We start from the raw sequence: 17644 nt of genomic DNA on the forward strand, positions 1-17644 counted from the left end.
CACGCCTTAAATCCCCAAGTTCACCTGCCTTGTCGAACAGAGACACGAGACACTCTGTTGGGTGTAGAAAACCAGGTTTAATGGCTGCAGCCAAGCACAGTTGTCCCAGAAGTACGTACAAAGTATATTCTGAGGAGACTGCCACTTTAGTCCGTGGCGCACAATCTTTTATAGCACACATATTTACAGCGTTTACTCCCTGTACCTACAAAGCAAGCCAATAGGAAAACTTGGAAAACAAGCTATCAGGTGTCCCAAATTCACCCCTCTCTCAAACCCAGTGTTACCCCTCCCAACAAATTAATCAGTGCTAGTACCGACAATCCAATTTGCAGGTGGCAGGACGTATTTGTGTGCCTCAAAGGATAGTTGTGTAACAAGAGAATACAAGGAGAGAATAGAGAAGGCCAGTCGGATAAGATAATGTAAGGAAAGAATAGGAGAAGCCAAATAGTCAGTCCAGTCAGGGATCAATCAACCCAGACATGGATTAGCGAACTCGGCCAGACCCTGACATCGGTTTTGTAAACAAGGGCAGGGGGTTACTCTTTAACCGAAGAGACAGGTAGCAGCTGAGTAAGGCAAAAACACTCCGTTCGCCGTGCTGCCTGAGTGAGGGCAGCACAAAATGGCGACGAGACACAAAATGGTGGCTAAATACGGGACAAAGTCAGAAACCGAAGAACCTCAGGCCCTGCCACAATCCACTGACTGCTCTCTCCCAAGGGAAAGGAAATCATCCAAGTAGTGTGTCACAGCCCGGTGCCCGCTAATCTGAGTAAAAGCCCACTGCAAAAATGTACTGAATGCTTCAAAAAGCGCACAGGATATGGCACACCCCATGGGCAACCTTGTCCACGTAGATGGCCCCTGCAAACTGCATGCCCAACAAAGAAAAATCCACCGGGTGAATCGGCAGAAGGCGGAAGGCTGATTTGATATCACATTTAGCCATCTCCGCCCCCCGCCCACTCATTCGCACCAGGCGAATAGCATCATCCACTGACGCATAAAGGACTCGGGAGTCCACTTCCGCTATGAAATCGTTAACGGACTGGCCTTCTGGCCAGGACAAGTGATGTATCATCCTAAACTCCCCTTCCTCCTTCTTAGGCACCACACCCAATGGAGAAACGATCAGATGCTCCAAAGGCCATTCTGCAAAGGGGCCCGCCACTCTGCCTTCTGACACTTCTTTCTGTAGTTTAGCCGCCACTACCTCCGGCAATTATTTCGCTGACTTAAGGTTGTCAGCCCATCTACGCACTCTCAGGCCTTGGTAGCCAACTCTAAAACCCTCCGTGAACCCCCACTGCAATTTCAACGCAGCCTCCCTGTCAGGGTAACACGCAAGCCAGTGGGCCATTGCCTCCGCCCTACCCGGAGTAGGTGCCCTTTGCGCCAGGCTGTCCCCCACCTTTACATTGGAGTTTTGCCACTGCTCCAAAGGCGTGGCCAGGGTGAGACACTGAGTGACCGCGTGACGGCCGCCCCACTTGGAGCACTCATGCTTAAACTTACAAGGGTATCGGGAGCAATAACCCTTGTTGTAACTCCAGCAGGCACCGGTCGTGGTAGGGCCTGGTTTAGCCCCTTGGGCTGTGTGTCCTGCCGGGGTAACCACCCCTCCCGCCACAGACTGGGCGGGCCGCGTTGGAAAAGACCGATAAGGTACTGGCAAACCACTAGCCGTGTGCGTTGAGGCGGACGAGTGCGTCGACACCATCCACTGCATCCAAAGCTCCTGATCAATCTCCCCCCAAGGCTTGTCAGGATTCTCACTAACCCGCACCCTAAACTCTTCATCATAGCTCAGCCATGCGAAACCTCCAAACTGTAACTGCGCCTTCCTGATAATGTCCATGTACTTGAATAGGGGAATAGCCCTATCCACATGCTTCTAGCAATAAATGCTGGCGTAGATCAAAAACGCTGATGTCCAATTTTCCATATTGACAGGGACCCGTGGCCTCCTGGTCAAATCCCACTCCTCCTCCTTGGAGCCCTCCTTGGCCTGCACCTCCCTGTGCAACAGCTTGAAAACATCGACATATCCGTGTTTCCAAATCCTACTCTTAATCTTCTCAGACAAGTGAGACCCCAAAGGCATGGCCAAGCCCATATAGGGCAGCTTCTTCTGGTGTTTGTCCCCACTTTCTCTTCCTTGTCCTCTTCCCCTTCCGACCGGTCCTCCAACCCCGGCTTGTCCGTCTGCACCCCTGCCGTCACCACCTGCTTACCGGTCAACGCAAGCGCCCCCACCTTAGCCCCTTTAGTCCCTTCGTCCCGCACAGACCCCTCCCCCACACCAACTGACCTGCACGCCTTTTTCCTGCCACCTTTCTGGCCCTCCTCCCAAGCAGCCCACCAAGCACCCTCACCTGTCAGTGTGGCTTGCGACGATCCCGGCCGACGGTCCGTGCTGCTGGGCTTTCGCCTTCCCGGTCTTCTTCTTAGGGGCCTGCAAGACACTAAAAACACTGTTGCCCTGCACCCCGTCTGCCGTCCTGTCCGTGTCATCTCGCACTTCACCTTCTTCCAGATCCTCACTCTCAGCTCCATAATCCAAACCCAACTCCCACTTGTCCTCCACCGGCTTCCACTCCACCTCACGTACCGCACGTTTCACACCTTTCTGGACTGGAACACCACTCCCCAACCCCTTATCCACAATACACACCGAGGCCTGGTCCCGCGGCGGAGGGATAGCCGCTGCCGTTTCCCCTACTGCTTCATTGCGGCATCCAGGAGCCGGCTTGCGCTCTGCCGAGCCACCCACCCCTCTGCTGACTTCTGCCAGCTGGGATCCCCCTTTACCCCCCGGGCCGCTCCAACCCGGGCAGGCTCTGGCATTGCTGGGCCTCGCCGCCGTCCTGGCCGTCCCTAACCGCCCCTGCCTGTCATCTACACCCTCCTTCTGGCCCCCCGAGCCCCGCCCCTCCTCTCAGCCTCCTCCTGTTCTGCCCAAAACTCCTCCTCTGACGTGGGCATAGGTGGGCCCTCCAGTTCACCCCCCCCAGGCAGCTCCCGTCCGCAAGTCTTCCAATTCCAACAACCTGGCGTCCGCATCCTGAACCAACAGCCTCTGCTCCCTGATCTTGGACTCCACATCCATGGCTTCCCACCTACCCAGCAACGGAGGGCAGTAGCCCCTGTGCCCCACCCCCTGCATCGACCTCCAGGCAAAACCTGCCCAGGGCCCCCAGCCCCTCCAGGCCTCACCTTCAACCTCACCTGCCCATTGGACACCCCGCCAAAGTAGTGAAGTAGTGTGGCTCACTGGTTAGAGGCGGCAGACCCGAGAGCAGAGGACGGCCCGGGACCAGGGTTCGATTCCCGGCACGGCAGGTTTCTGGACCAGGGTCAGCGGACTCGATAATTCTCTCGCCTCGGTGCCCACTCTGATCAGCGTTCACACTCGGCAACTCTGGGCATTAGCTTGCCTCATCTTCACTAACGGCCCCACCAGACCGCCGGGGATGCCTGGTCTCACCCTGGAGATACCCATTAAGGGACCATCTCCCAGGGAAGCCAAGAAGGGTTTCGCAGCGGTCGAAGCGCCTTGGGACCCTCCGGGTAAGTAGTGCGCTATATAAATGCCTATACATTTACATTTACATTTAACCCCCGCAGTACCGGGGTGCTGGCCCTGGAACCTACAGACAGGTCCAGGGGCCCACACTCTACAGGCCCCCCCAGCACCTCACACGCAGCCTCCTCACCCTCGCTACCCCCCTCCCTCTCCAGAACCACTGCCACCGGCCCCCCATGCCCAGTGCCACCCAGGTCCCCCATCCCAGGCCCACCTGCAGGCAGCCCAGGAGCCAAGCTCACCGCATGCCCCCCGTGCCCCCCACCTGTGCCAATAACCAGTCCGGGACCCGAGGAGGCACCCTGCGCTCCCCCAGGGGGCCCGACCACTCGACCTCATCTGCCACTTCAGACCCATGCCCTCGCGCCCCCACCACCAGGCCCCCACTCCCCGCCAATTTCGAGCGCGGAGGCCGGCTCTTACGCCGGCCTCCGCGCTGTGTGCCTCTCCTGCCCGCACCCAGCCCCCGAACCGACACAGGCTTGCCTGGCAGAACCACGTCCTCCTGGCAGGCAAGCACCGCCGCACTGACCCCCGCAGCAGCCGCCCGCGTGGGGCACACAAAACCTACCCAGGCCTGCTCCAACACACCCGGCCGCAACAGGTCCGCCCTCCCTGCCCTTCCCAACACCCGCAAGGCCTCAAGCACCGCCTCTGCATCCACGCCATACCTTCGAAAATGCGATCGCTGCTAACGAGACCCGGCCACCAACCAAATGGCCCACGACAAACCAGTACCTGTACTAACACAACAGCCGTCCTCAGTAAACCGCTGTCACTCCAAGCACCAAAAACGCCCTGACCTACAAAAACTTCCAGAAAAAACTACTCCCACCCAGCAATGCCAGAATGCAGGAAGAGGAAGTCGCACTCCTCCCCCTGCATTCTTATACCCACCCCCGAACCACGCCCCCAACCCCAGCCTGGCCCGTGCTGAAAGACCCCGGGGGAAGAATAGACTGCGTCTTCGCTTCCCCCGGGGCCCTCCTTTGCGGGTAGATGAGGTAAGAGGTGGAAGACAAAGAATGAAAATCATGCAGCGGCCAAGCACGTTTGAAATGCCTGCAGCCATGGGGGAGTCCATAAAAGGTGGGGGACACATCAAACTATCACAGTGTAACTGAACTCTCTGGTGAGCCTCAGTACAAAGCTCTGCTACCAAGAAACATGAAGAGCGCGTGGTTCAACTAAGTCTTCTCTGCTGAGCTCTCCAATGAAATCGGAGTGATTCTGAACCTCAAGTGCTTTCGGCGCTGCACAAATAAATGTTATTTTCACGTTAATTTTTACATTTCATTTTTATCATGTTAGGAGTGACTGGGAAAGGGGCAGATACCACACAGGAAGTGCATGCTTGAAAGTAAACCTTCAGTAGCACAGTATGGGTGAGCAGGAGGGGAAGTGAAAGGAACAATCACTGTTACTGTTTGTTCTATATTGCTCATATGACCTTAGGCTTTCTCAGCTAAAAGTATGTTTTACTTTAACTAGTGTGAAAGTTTAGCCTTACCCTTATTATAGCAATTCCGAATAGTTGAACTGCACAAAACACGCAAGTGCCAGTTAGCTTAAAGTAAAGAAAGACAATGTGGATGAGGACAGCAATTAGAGAAAAAGAATGGAACCATCTGTTTTCCTTCTCTCTAAGAATGGACATGTGAATATACCAAGTAAGTATTCGTTGAAAGAGAAATGAGTAGAGCTCTGGCCCTGTACTGCATCGGGAATGCTTATCCATCTAACCAAAACCAAGGTCTCTCGATCAGGGAGTAAGAAAGGGAACAGGGCCAGTCTCTACCTTTATTGGTAGATGGGAGAGCTTTGGTGACGTCTGTTTAAAATCTCATTCCTTTTTTAAAAGGTGCTGCTGTTTATTTTACATTGGCGAACAGAAGATAATTATGTGCAGATGCCATGAGTGGATCATGAAAATTTCCATACAGTACAACTTTACAAAAGAAGTAAACATGCTAGACATAATAGGGCATGTGAATAAAAGGAAGGAATCGAAGGAAGCCCTCAGATTGCTTTCTTTATGGTCCTCTCCCTTAAATTCATTTACCATTGCTGCATATATGGGATGACTGGAGAAGGTGTGGACACAAAACAACTCACCTGCTGAGGGAAATTTAAGACCCGCTCACAATCCAGGGTGGTAAGCTGCATGTGCCGGAGGGGCACAGTTAATGTTCTGACATTAAAATATTTACATAGTTATTTGGTTTTTCATGGATGGATTGATGGGTGGCAAAAATGATTACTGTTTTATTGCATAGTTTATAATAACCTAGGTTGAAATATGTAAATTTGATATGTGTATAAATTGGTATGGCATGAGTATCGAAAATAGAAGAGAAGGGGCAGGACAGAGTATGTGGCATAACGGTCAGAACTGCTAATCTTTGACCTGGGGGTCGATTTGGACATCGGTTCAACATCTTGAACAAGCACACTAAAAATACATGCAGACAACGAGCACACTTCAAATGGGTGCAGGTTTGCAATGCAAAATAGTATTAATTGTCTATAGTATGCGTGTGCGGGTCTGTGTATGTGTGACGGAGTGCAAGGATGGAGAAAAGAGTATATGCTTGATGAGTGGCTGATTGCTTTGGATACTTAGCACTATTGAGCTATTGAATTTTCTTCCTCTGGAGGAAAACAGAAATATAACCATACCCATTCCTGCTATGTGACTTGGCACGGTGTTTTAAATTGGAAAACAGAGTGATGTCAATTCCTGTGTCCTTCATCCTTCATCATTGGAATTATAATTTAGGACTATTGTCTTGACTCAGGCAAACACTCAAATATAGGGAGTTGTCCTCTACTTGCAATCTACTGCAAAGACTGAAAATGCATTTAAAAAAAGGCATTACTAAGAAGACTGTATAAAAATCATGTTAGGAGTGACTGGGAAAGGGGCAGATACCACACAGGAAGTGCATGCTTGAAAGTAAACCTTCAGTAGCACAGTATGGGTGAGCAGGAGGGGAAGTGAAAGGAACAATCACTGTTACTGTTTGTTCTATATTGCTCATATGACCTTAGGCTTTCTCAGCTAAAAGTATGTTTTACTTTAACTAATGTGAAAGTTTAGCCTTACCCTTATTATAGCAATTCCGAATAGTTGAACTGCACAAAACACACAAGTGCCAGTTAGCTTAAAGTAAAGAAAGACAATGTGGATGAGGACAGCAATTAGAGAAAAAGAATGGAACCATCTGTTTTCCTTCTCTCTAAGAATGGACATGTGAACATAACAAGTAATGTAGCCCAAGTGGTGCAAGGGTGAATTTCTGCCTCTGGGCCCAACCTGTTTCCAAAGCATGGTCTTTCTCTCTCCCTCCTAACATTTTAACACTCCCCTGGATTCTACTCTTGCACATGGAAATATCTCAGAGATGTCATACATGTGAAGTTTACCCCTTTCTATTTTGGGGTCGATTCCGATGTCGTTCGGAAAGCATTCCTACAGAATCGGTTCCGGAATGCTTTCTAGATGACTCTGGTTGGCGGATTTGAATGCATCCGGATGCTTCCGGATAAGATTCGGTCAGACTCCCATTGACTTCAATGGCAGCCTGTGTTCTGAGCGAGAACACAGGCTTCCATTGAAGAAAGGGGTTGCTTGGGAAAACCTTGCACTCTTTGGCAGACACCCCATGGTGCCTTCCACAATGTGCATGGTTGGAAAGGAAGGTCCCTTGGGTACCCCCAAATGCCCGATTCGAAAGGCCCTAGGTGAAGGGGGGCCTGCTATGGTCCCCAAAGACATTTCTGGCAGCCAATTAATTCCAGAGAAACCAATTCGGAACAGCTGTCCGAATCAGTCATCATACTCGCTCACTCAGAAACCGAGTCCATAGAGCTGTACGATTCTGCTTTAAAAGATGCGACCTGTCCGAATGACTTTTGGAACCGTTTCGGACAGCCCTACCGGTTTCCAGGCATTGTACTCGGTGTGTACGATAAGTCGGAAACAAGGGTTCCGGATCAGATTCGGCAAACACGAATTTGTATTGGCCAAATTCGATTTGGCGCCCTCCGAACGACATCTGAATTGACCCCTTTGTGTATTCTGGTACTATAACACCCCTTCACACTGTATCCAGAATGTAACAAAACATAAATGTGGACTAATTTGGTATTTGCAACCTGAGGGGAGACAACTGGAGCAGAGATGTTTTAAGGCATGGGCAAAGCTCTATTTATGTTTATGCAACATCCATAAAAAAGTGTCTTTTAAATCAAAACAGGACCTCATATATGAAAAAAGGAAGGGTGCCACAGAGATTATTTGCAGTAACATTAGTGCGCTGCTGTTGTGACCTGGCCAAAGGGGCATGAAAGACCTGAAATTAGATCATAAATTCAAAGCTGTTCCAAACAGTGAACCCCAAAATACATTTGGCCCAGCGCCCCCCAAATCCTTAAGATGTCCCTGAACTGGAAATCTCTATGTAAGACCTGAACTATGCAAGATATCTCAATGTGTGCTACTGCATGAGATCATGAGGCACTCACCGAACCCTATTTTTTCTGTTTACATTCTGCTAGTTATTAGGCCTACATGTACAATAGGAAAAGACAGCACAGCTACCTAAAAATAAGGGAATGCAAAGAAAAGCATCACACGCTATTCACAAATGACACCGCACAACTTGATATTCACATTGGCACCCACAAAAAAATTACAATTTAAAAACATTTTCAAGCATGAAGCTGAATGTTCTCTTGACCATGTCTAAATGCAAGCTTTAATAAAAACATCCTTGAGCGAAGTGACTCATTCATGGGTAGTAAAAATGTTCCCAAGCTATTCAGCGTTCTCGCTGAACAATGCCATCCAATAATTTGATTGGCAATTTTACAAATTCATTCATTCATTGTTGAAAATATTTGACTGCTGATATGGTCTAATGTGGAGACAATACTATTTCAAATGTGGCACTGTCAATGAATGAAAGCAATTCTAGATGGGTCTGTGTTGTAATCTGTTTTTTTATTCTCTCTGCCCGTTACCCTTTTCTTCCCTTGGTTTCTTCCTCCTGGAACCCCCCTCCCCTGTTGTCAATAGAATGTTTCTTCTGGAATTCATTTAGAATGTTGGTGCTTTCTGTCACTTGTGGAGAGTGGATGACCGAAATAAAGAAGCTCTTCAACTTACCTGGTGTAGAACTTCATGATTTCTTCTTTTCAACACTGGCGACGACGCAGGGAGCAGTTGGTCATCTCTCCTTTCAGTACTTTCTCCGAGATTACAGATTAAATTCCTACGCTGTGTGTTATGCAGCTGCTTGGTGAGCCATTCCAGCCACTTTATTGTTATTCTTTTGACAGGCACTCCTGTTGCTGTCTTTTTATTACAGCGACTCTTGACCCTATGTTGCCTCCTGCTGCTGTGGTGTTGGCATATATGGCTGGGAAATGTTTTTGACCAGGAAGTTTGCTGACTGTAAGGGGGCCTCTTGATTGGAGTGACACCTCTGTGAATGCCCGCTCCACATAAACTGGAGACCGAGGCATATATAGCATTTCCATACAACGAGAGTTGGTGCTCCAAACAGTCTGCTGGTCAGAGCACAACTGCAGACTCTTCTGCACCTCTAGGCCTTGTGTGAAATATGTGAAAAGAGTAAGATCAACTGCCTCAGATAGGCTGCCCCCAGCCACCGAAGGTGGCCACCATGAGGGCGGCCACCCTTAGTGCCACATGATGGCACAGACCCATAAGAGCGGTCTAGTGTTTGGGGACTCGAAGGGTTCCCCCCTGGTGATGTCACTTCCGGCGGGGAAGGGGTCAGGGGCCGAGGGTATATGGCCTGGGGTCGCGGGCCTGACGCCCTCTTCGACCCTCGTCTGGCCGCGTGGACTGACCCTCTTCCCCTCCTGGACTTAGACGTGCGGTGCTGCCCGGACGCTGTTTTTTGGTGCCCGTCTCGCTGGTGGACGTGGGATCTCCTGGGGCTGTTCTGTGGTGAGTGCATCTCTCCTCACCTACCCCTTTTGGGGGCAAGGCTTCAAAGCCGTCCATTGCCGTGCAGCCGCCTTGGGAGGGCAAGGCCGCTCCAGTGGGTTTAGAGCAGCCCCCCCCTCCCCTTGTTAGTTCAGCGGTCTCCAGACCGGATAGAGGGTTTGGGGGGTTGGAGGTTGGAGGTTCTATGCCGTCTAATGCGGCTTACCCAACTCGCTGGTCACATGCGGGGGGCGGCGAGCGCCGTGAGGTCCCCCCCCCCCTCCTCGGCCTACTTCAGACCAGGCCTGGGCCTTCGCCCGCTGGGGCCTGTTGCGGGTAGAGCATAGAGCGGCCAGAGGTTTGCCCGGGGAGGGAGCAACAAGGGTTGCATGGATTCTCCCTGCAGCCTAATCAAGGCAGTGCCATATGCATGTCTCTTCTCGAGGCGTCTCGGGGCGGCCTACTCTGGCAACACGGAACCCTGGTAAGGGTAAGCAAGTGGCGCGGGGTGCGTTCACACGCAGTCTAGCCCAGCGCTGGACGTGTTGTGTGCAGTCCACAAGTTTACTTTGCTGGGTGGGGTCGGTGAGCGCTAGGCTGTCCCCATCCCCTTTGTCACGCTCACTGGCACTAGTCCACGAGACTTGTGACTGCATGGTGGGGAAGGGCAGCAAGCGCCAGGTTGTCCCCCCCTGATGTGACTCACCAATGCTGTATCCCGCTGTGGTGTGCTGGGGGGGCGAGCGGCACAATACTCCCACTCCGCTACTGCCCCCCCCCCCTTTTTATCCTCCTCCAATGTGTGCAGCCACCACCTTTTTCAAGAGGGCTGGAGAAGGGGCCCGTTTTAATTTTAATTCCTTTTGCATTGTTGGAAAGGATGTCCCTAGGAGGCTTCGATGCATGCTAGAGAAAGGTCACAATGTGGGGAGGTAGCGTCCCAAGTCAAAAAGGAAGATCATCCTGGAGTGATTCTGAAGTCATTCGATGACTTCAGCCAGGCAATTCCTGCAATTAACTGGGGATGTCATCCGAACTTCCGAAGCCATCCTGAAGTCTGCCCACAGGCAAAAATATTTAAATGGGATGACTTTATCTAGAGTCATCAGAGAAACTACTCCAGGATTAAGGCCCGATTACTTCAGTGGAAAAGATGTGATGAGCTTGAACTACTGCTGGATGAACCCATGCTGATTACAGGATTAGGGTGAATTACTCCAGGATGGGTCCCCGATTACTTCAGTGGAAAACATGTGATGACCTTGTACTACTCCAGAATGATCCCATGATTAGATTAGGCTGCATTACTCACGGATGATCCAAGGAGAACTTTAGAATGTGACTGGAACCGTACTAGTTGATTAATTAATAATGGGTATGTATTACCACAGGATGGGTTCTGGCTGTATTACTGCATGGCGGTATCAATATGCAGAAGTATTATTCTAGGATGACCTCCAGTAGTAAAACTTGTTTGCCATTCACAAGATGTTAAGAAATACAGTTTTATTACTTTGTTAGCAGAGCAAATAATGGTTACAAAAACAAGCATTGGCAAAGCCAATAGGTTTTGCCTTTTTGACCATGTGACTGCAATTGTGGCTGCCTTTTTAGTAGTAAAATATAGCATAGTTCTTATGTATTAACTTTATTTTTTACATCCAGTGTTTATTACATTACTTAGAATATGATCATAATGATCAAATAGGTTAAGTTGAAAAAAAATCAATCACATAATGCCTTCGAAGTGCAAAGAAAAGCACTGGGGGCATGAATAGGAAATGCCACAAACGTTCTAAGGATGAAGCATCTGGTTTACACAACTAAATAATAACAAGCATTGGCATAGCAAATAGGTCTCACCTTTGGAAACTTTTAAGTGTTTAGCGAGATATATTGAATTTACCAATGTCTTTAAGCTGTTCTGTACAGATTCTGCTGCATTCTGAAAAGTTATAATAAAGAAGTGGCAGAAGCATTTTTGTTACCTTAGATAGGACCACAAAAACCTTATGTACAACTGAACGACCATATTTAAAAAAGTATCAAAAATAACGTCTGGAGGTTTTTTTTTGTCCTTTCAATGCTGGCAACTTGTATCTGCCTGTCCCAATGGTTGCTTGTTGTGGGTTTTTTTCTTTATGGAAGGGGCATAAATAACAGGAGGGTGAAGGTAAGTCAGTTAGTGAGAGAGTGAGTGAGTGAGTGAGTGAGAGAGTCAGTGAGTGAGTGAGCGAGTCAGTGAGTGAGAGAGTCAGTGAGTGAGTGTCAGTGAGAGAGAGCGAGCCAGTCAGTGAGATAGAGAGAGCCAGTCAGTGAGAGAGAGAGAGCGAGCCAGTCAGTGAGAGAGAGAGAGCGAGCCAGTCAGTGAGAGAGAGAGAGCGAGCCAGTCAGTGAGAGAGAGAGAGCGAGTCAGTCAGTGAGAGAGAGAGAGAGAGCCAGTCAGTGAGAGAGAGAGAGAGAGAGTCAGTCAGTCAGTCAGTGAGAGAGAGTCAGTCAGTGAGAGAGAGTCAGTCAGTCAGTCAGTGAGAGAGAGTGAGTCAGTCAGCAAAGGTGTCTGCGAGAGTCTAGCTTAGGTTTTGTACTGGAAGGGTCCTCTTCCAGTACAAAAAATACTATGCCTAGAAAAAAGTGAAAACTTTACCCATTTTGGAGGAGTGTTGTACCAAATACCAAATTTGCTTTGGTTTGTAAATCCTGAAAAGATTTTGAATCAAGTCTGCATTAGAAAACTTAAGCACACCAAAAGCAAAACATCCATAAATCTGGTCCCAACTATCAGATCAATATTCTCCTGCTCTGGAAAGATACTTTTTAAACTCTATCGCGAGATGCGGGCACTGTATGAAATAAATCTCAGAAACATTCTTTTTGGCTAGCTTTGTGCTATAGAAATACCATATGTACACAAAAGTAGTGGTCTGCAACAATGTTATGCATTCAGATGAGCTTAACAACTTGTGCAGCTACTCCCATGCTCCCGACTCACTGGGACTTGCCTTACTTTGAGCTACAGAGAATTACCTAGAGCTGTTTAACTTGATGACCAGTAACAAAAGACTGAAATAAATCATGGTTAAATGAAAAAGCATCAAAGGGGATGTGTCCACGTGTAATTTTATTGATCTAAACCCCTTTTGGTTCCATAGGAGCCGGGATACCGAACAATAGAACAAAAAAAGTCTAGGACACTGTTCTAGAGGGGAAAAAAAGGCCAGAATACTACAAGAAGAACAAAAGGCTGAATGAAAGCCAGCAACTTCGTTATTTGTTTCTAGATTCAGAGTTTCTTTAGTCCTCTTCCGGCATTGCATACTTTATAGCCAGCTTCCTTCTCATAGTTTTGTTGTCCAGTATTGGCCAGCCACCATCCCTGCACATAGACTTCATAAATTCTGGGGAAAAAAGAAATTAACATAAATCAGTATCATGTTAGGTTTTTAATAGGGTTGGGCTGCCCCGTCCAAGTGAAGAAACTGCTGTTCACCAGACGTTGTCCCTCTTCCTATGCAAACAGAAAGCAATCAATACCAGATTTAACTTACAAAACCATCATGGAGGCAGCCATGTTGAGACTGAACTCTACTTACAATATTCTTATTTGCAAAACAGTTTAAGAAATTACCATACTGACCAGAAATCCAAAAAGGAGCTTACGGCCAAGTGCTTGGAACAGGGCAACTGATCTAATTATTGGGAGAGCTGACCAGGTCTAAATAAAAGCTGTGAGCACAGTGTTTTATCAGTGCAGTTTGCTATCAACCATTCATCCAGTTTGAGCTCCTCACCTGGACCTACACATTCTGAAATTAAACCCCAACTCATGGCTTTGCGCCAGATTTGCATGCCATTTGTAGCTCAAACTCTCAATGAGTTACAACCCCTCCCCTATTGCTCTTTTGCAGACGTCTGTTAGTTAGGTGTGAAGGAGTCCTTGTACAATAATATGATCCAGGACCACATATGCAAATATATATTTTAACACTATGTATATTCAAGTATTTCCATGGTTCAAGATCAATTAGAGTGGAAATTGTGCCAGTAGTGGCTGGGTGTGGATCTGCTTGGGCAACAGACTCCCCCAATACCAGTTGACAAGTGCAGCGGGGATATAGCTCAGTGGTAGAGCATTTGACTGCAGTTGACAAGTGCAAACAGAGTCATGAGGTCACGCTTAGTAATAGCAAAGCAAGGCAAGTTTGCCCAACGCCACTGATCACCGCCATGTGGAACGGGGCACTGACCACATAACTTGATGAACTCATGATTATAAGGTACAGGGCGCAACTTTGTGTTCCACACCATGGTAAATGGATACACTGCCAGGTCGCAATTTGCTGCTACTTTTTTCAGTTTGTAAGTTGCTAAGTCTTATTGGCTGAGACAAACTTGGAAAAACTAAATGTTGACTATATATAAGCACATGGACATACTTTAATATTTTTGCCACGGTAGCATGTGAAAGTTAATATTATCGCTGCAAGGGTTCAAACATTTTTGTAAGACTGAATCTCAATGCACAGCCACGGTTGCAGTGGCTTTCACAAGGCCAAGTGATGGTGCAGGTCAGAAATAAAAGTCTTAGACATCTAGAGATAGGAGAGAGATACCATGTGTTTTCTTTTTCAGCTTGGGGAAGTGACAAGTTTGGCATTTAACAGTTGACTGACTGTGATAGCACACTGCCATTAAAGTCAACACATTTCCAATTGAAATTGTCCATTACATTTGCATTCGAGAGGGTGGAGGGTCAGAAACAGGCCTGGGTGAAATTTAAATTGTGTGCAACTTTTCAAATTTCACATTACACTTGTGTCAAAAAATAAATGACAGGTTTGCATTTCGCATGTTCTTGAAATTTCACGTAATTACTTAAAAGAAAATTATACGAATTCCATACTCTCTTAGTCAAATGAGCTGAAAAAGGGGCAAGAGGGAGGTGAATTAGAAAAGGATGGGGAGAGAACTGAGAAATAACTAATGCTTCTCTCTAGTAGTTTCCTGACACCTTAATAGTTTTTAGTTTCAAAACATTCCCCTCACAAGTTTCAATGATGAGAAAGAACAGTTCAGCAACAAAAGTGTATACGGAAGCCATTAAATAATTATTACAATACAGAATAAGATACCTCACGTCCTCAAGTTGTTAAATCTTATAACATTTTCTCTAACACTACTGGTTTACAATTTGCTTCTTGGGGAACTGCTAAAGCCCATGGTTAAGCTATGCCAACAAACGCTCTCAAACTGTTCCAATAGACTTATGAGAGAGCTTTAAAAAGGTGTTACCACTGTCCATAAAAAAGCATACCAGAGTGAGTGACGTGATAATTACATTCAAGTGAAAACATAACTGATACCAAAAGGACCTTTCGTCTCCGTTACATGAATACCTAAAAGGCCATCAAATCGAATATAACACGAAGCAACCATCAAATATGCTTGTAGGATTAAGAGAGTCTAAATACGCCGATATCAAACCGTGCAATGCTAAACATTCCACTCAGTAATGTTGCAGGAACAGATTTTCATGATATGTAATGCCTACTTCTTGTCACAGAACGAAATCCAGAAGTTAATTTCCACTCTTCCTTGTCCAGACCGGAGTGCATGTTGTGCCAGCTAGATAATGCAGCAGAGGGGCTTCAGTGCCTAAGAGACTAAAAGAGAGTAAAACAATGTATCTAAATCATATAAAAGGGTGTACTTAAATGCCTTCCTACAGATCTACGACTGAAGAACATCGTGTTGACTACATAAAATCACACTTTAGGCGGTCATCAAGACTAGTGTTTTGCCACAAATAACCCACTTTCTCTCTTATGCCGGTTCCTTAGTCCCACAAATGCAGACGGTGGGAGAATCATCTTCTTGCAGACCAGTTATTTCTTTCCTCGGAAAGTAATATTGTTTTCCCTTTTTCATTGCCCACAATTGCAGGTCAATCTGGAGGCTAAGATGTCGAATTATTTTCGGCAAATACAGCACGATATTTCTCTCAAGAGTGCTGCGCATTGGGTTAGTTCCTTTAAAAATAGATATTATTCATTTTTTTTAATGTTTCACTGTCCTTTACTTCTAGGCCCTGCAAGTGCTTAAGAAATACCAAAACGGAAGCTTTTGCTGTACGCATCTTTCATTAGAGGGCTGATTTAAACAAAGCAAACCCTTCCCGAAGCACCAAAACCACATGTCCCTCAATTACCTGAGAAGCAGTAATTCGATCTCTTGCTCCTGTCCCGATAAGGGTTTCTCCCACAGGAACATGCAAATGGTCGAGAAGCGCTGAAGCAATCTTCAATACTCTCGAAGTAGAGGTTGAGTAGGCGCGCCATGTCCACTTTTGTAAATATCTTGCTGACCCACGGGTGTTGACCTAACGATTGTCCGACGCTCCGGCATGACGTCACTTCCGGCGCCAACGGAAGTGCATTTCAAAGCACTTCAACATTGCATTCTGGGACTTGTAGTTAACCCGGTTTTGCATGCAGATGTCCAATTGATAGGAAACTACGGTAAGGGATGAATATAGGTCAAGTGTCTGGAGGTAAGGGATGAATATAGGTCAAGTGTCCGGAGCGCACTCAGTGAATTTGTGAAAGTCGACAGTAACTCGCTGGCACTTATGCACCCTGTGCAAAGAGAGACCTCTGTGAGGACCGCAGACGCTCAAGTGCAGCCTTGTAGTCTGGGCAGAGTTCAGCAGCCGGCTTCCTTCTTACGAAAAATAAAAGTGTAGATCTGTTTGGCAGGCCAACTCTCACCGAAATGAACAGCCCAGCGCATGCAGCGAAGGAAAACACCACACATTGCAATAATGAGCTTTTAAGTGACTTTACAAGATGCAATAATCTTCACCTGCATTCTAATAGTTTCACAGTAAAAAGCAATTCCAAGCCGATCGCACAGGTAACAAAATGCTGCAAGAAACATTCCAAGAGATTCCTCTTAAATGTTGGCTCTGTGCAGCACAACAGTGGGTTTGATAGCCCACTGACACATTTTGATTCCCGAACATACAATTTGTTCTTTCAGTAATGAAGAGTTACCGCTGTATTATTTTGCTACTTTTAGTATGTGCTTTTTTATGTTTGGAAAACATATTAATATAATGTCATATGTTTATATAACCTGCCTGTTGTAAATATTTCTCGTTTTTATGCATATGTATATTTGTGTAAAATAATCTATTTTTATACTTTGCGACCATTTTGACGTGCAATTTTGTATTATTGTATTTAAATAAATGCAGATGTCCAAGCGCACAAACAAAAAACATACAAATGTGTTTTCTCAAAATGTAATATAGTTACTCTCACCCCTCTCCTGCCAGAGCACAATTCACTCCCCCTCCCCCACACACAGTTTCTTCGTTATTTATGTTTTGGTAAATCCACGGAATAAGGAATAACTATGCGAACTGGATTCTCTCAATGAAATGACACATAACTTGCTATTACGTGCAAATTATCGTTCCAATTTACCACCTGCAGGTGGTAAATGGGAGCGACTGGTGGTGCGGGGCTGCAGCCCCCCTGGGGTGCGGGGTGGTCACCAGGAGGGTAGGGGAGGGGAGTGGAGCAGGCATCAGTGAGCACTGAAGGTTAGTCTCACAGGGAAGGTCCGTCGTACTGTAGAGGGCATTGAATGTTAAGTGCAACTTTTTATTATTTGATATAGACAAATTGTTTTACTCTTCATGTTATAAGCGTAATACCAATAACAGTACCTGCCCTGTTCTTCAATGCAAAAAAAATTATTGCATGTTGGGGAACACTTCGAACAGTATGTACTGAAAGAGTATATTTTCCAAAAGCACTGGAGTGCACTTTGTATTCATAGCTCTCTGTGCTATAAATGAGATCGGTTTACCCTTTGCCACGAAGTAACATCATCAGATACTCATTTCAGAATCCTCGTCAAGCCATCAAGAGCAATCACATCCCGTAAAGTAATCAGACAGCCATTTTCAAGTCATCCTGAAATCATCAAGCTGAGTTTCTAAACTCTGCTGATGACTTCAAGAGCTTGATGATGTCTGATGTTGAGGAAATGACCTCTAATGTAGTTGGATGATCATTCGATGATTCTGG

General features: G+C 46.9%; 1 long non-coding RNA gene across 1 annotated transcript; it reads right to left on the minus strand.

Moving 5' to 3' along the window:
- Positions 1 to 12651: 12651 nt before the first annotated feature.
- LOC147717691 (uncharacterized) lies at positions 12652 to 15937 on the minus strand. Its single transcript, XR_015295814.1, has 3 exons — positions 15757 to 15937; positions 15100 to 15211; positions 12652 to 12946 (listed from the first exon to the last, which is right to left on the minus strand). It is a non-coding gene; the product is annotated as an uncharacterized LOC147717691 (long non-coding RNA).
- Positions 15938 to 17644: the final 1707 nt, after the last annotated feature.

The sequence above is a fragment of the Lissotriton vulgaris genome, chromosome 5, assembly GCF_964263255.1.
Source record: "Lissotriton vulgaris chromosome 5, aLisVul1.2, whole genome shotgun sequence".
NCBI lineage: Eukaryota > Metazoa > Chordata > Amphibia > Caudata > Salamandridae > Lissotriton > Lissotriton vulgaris.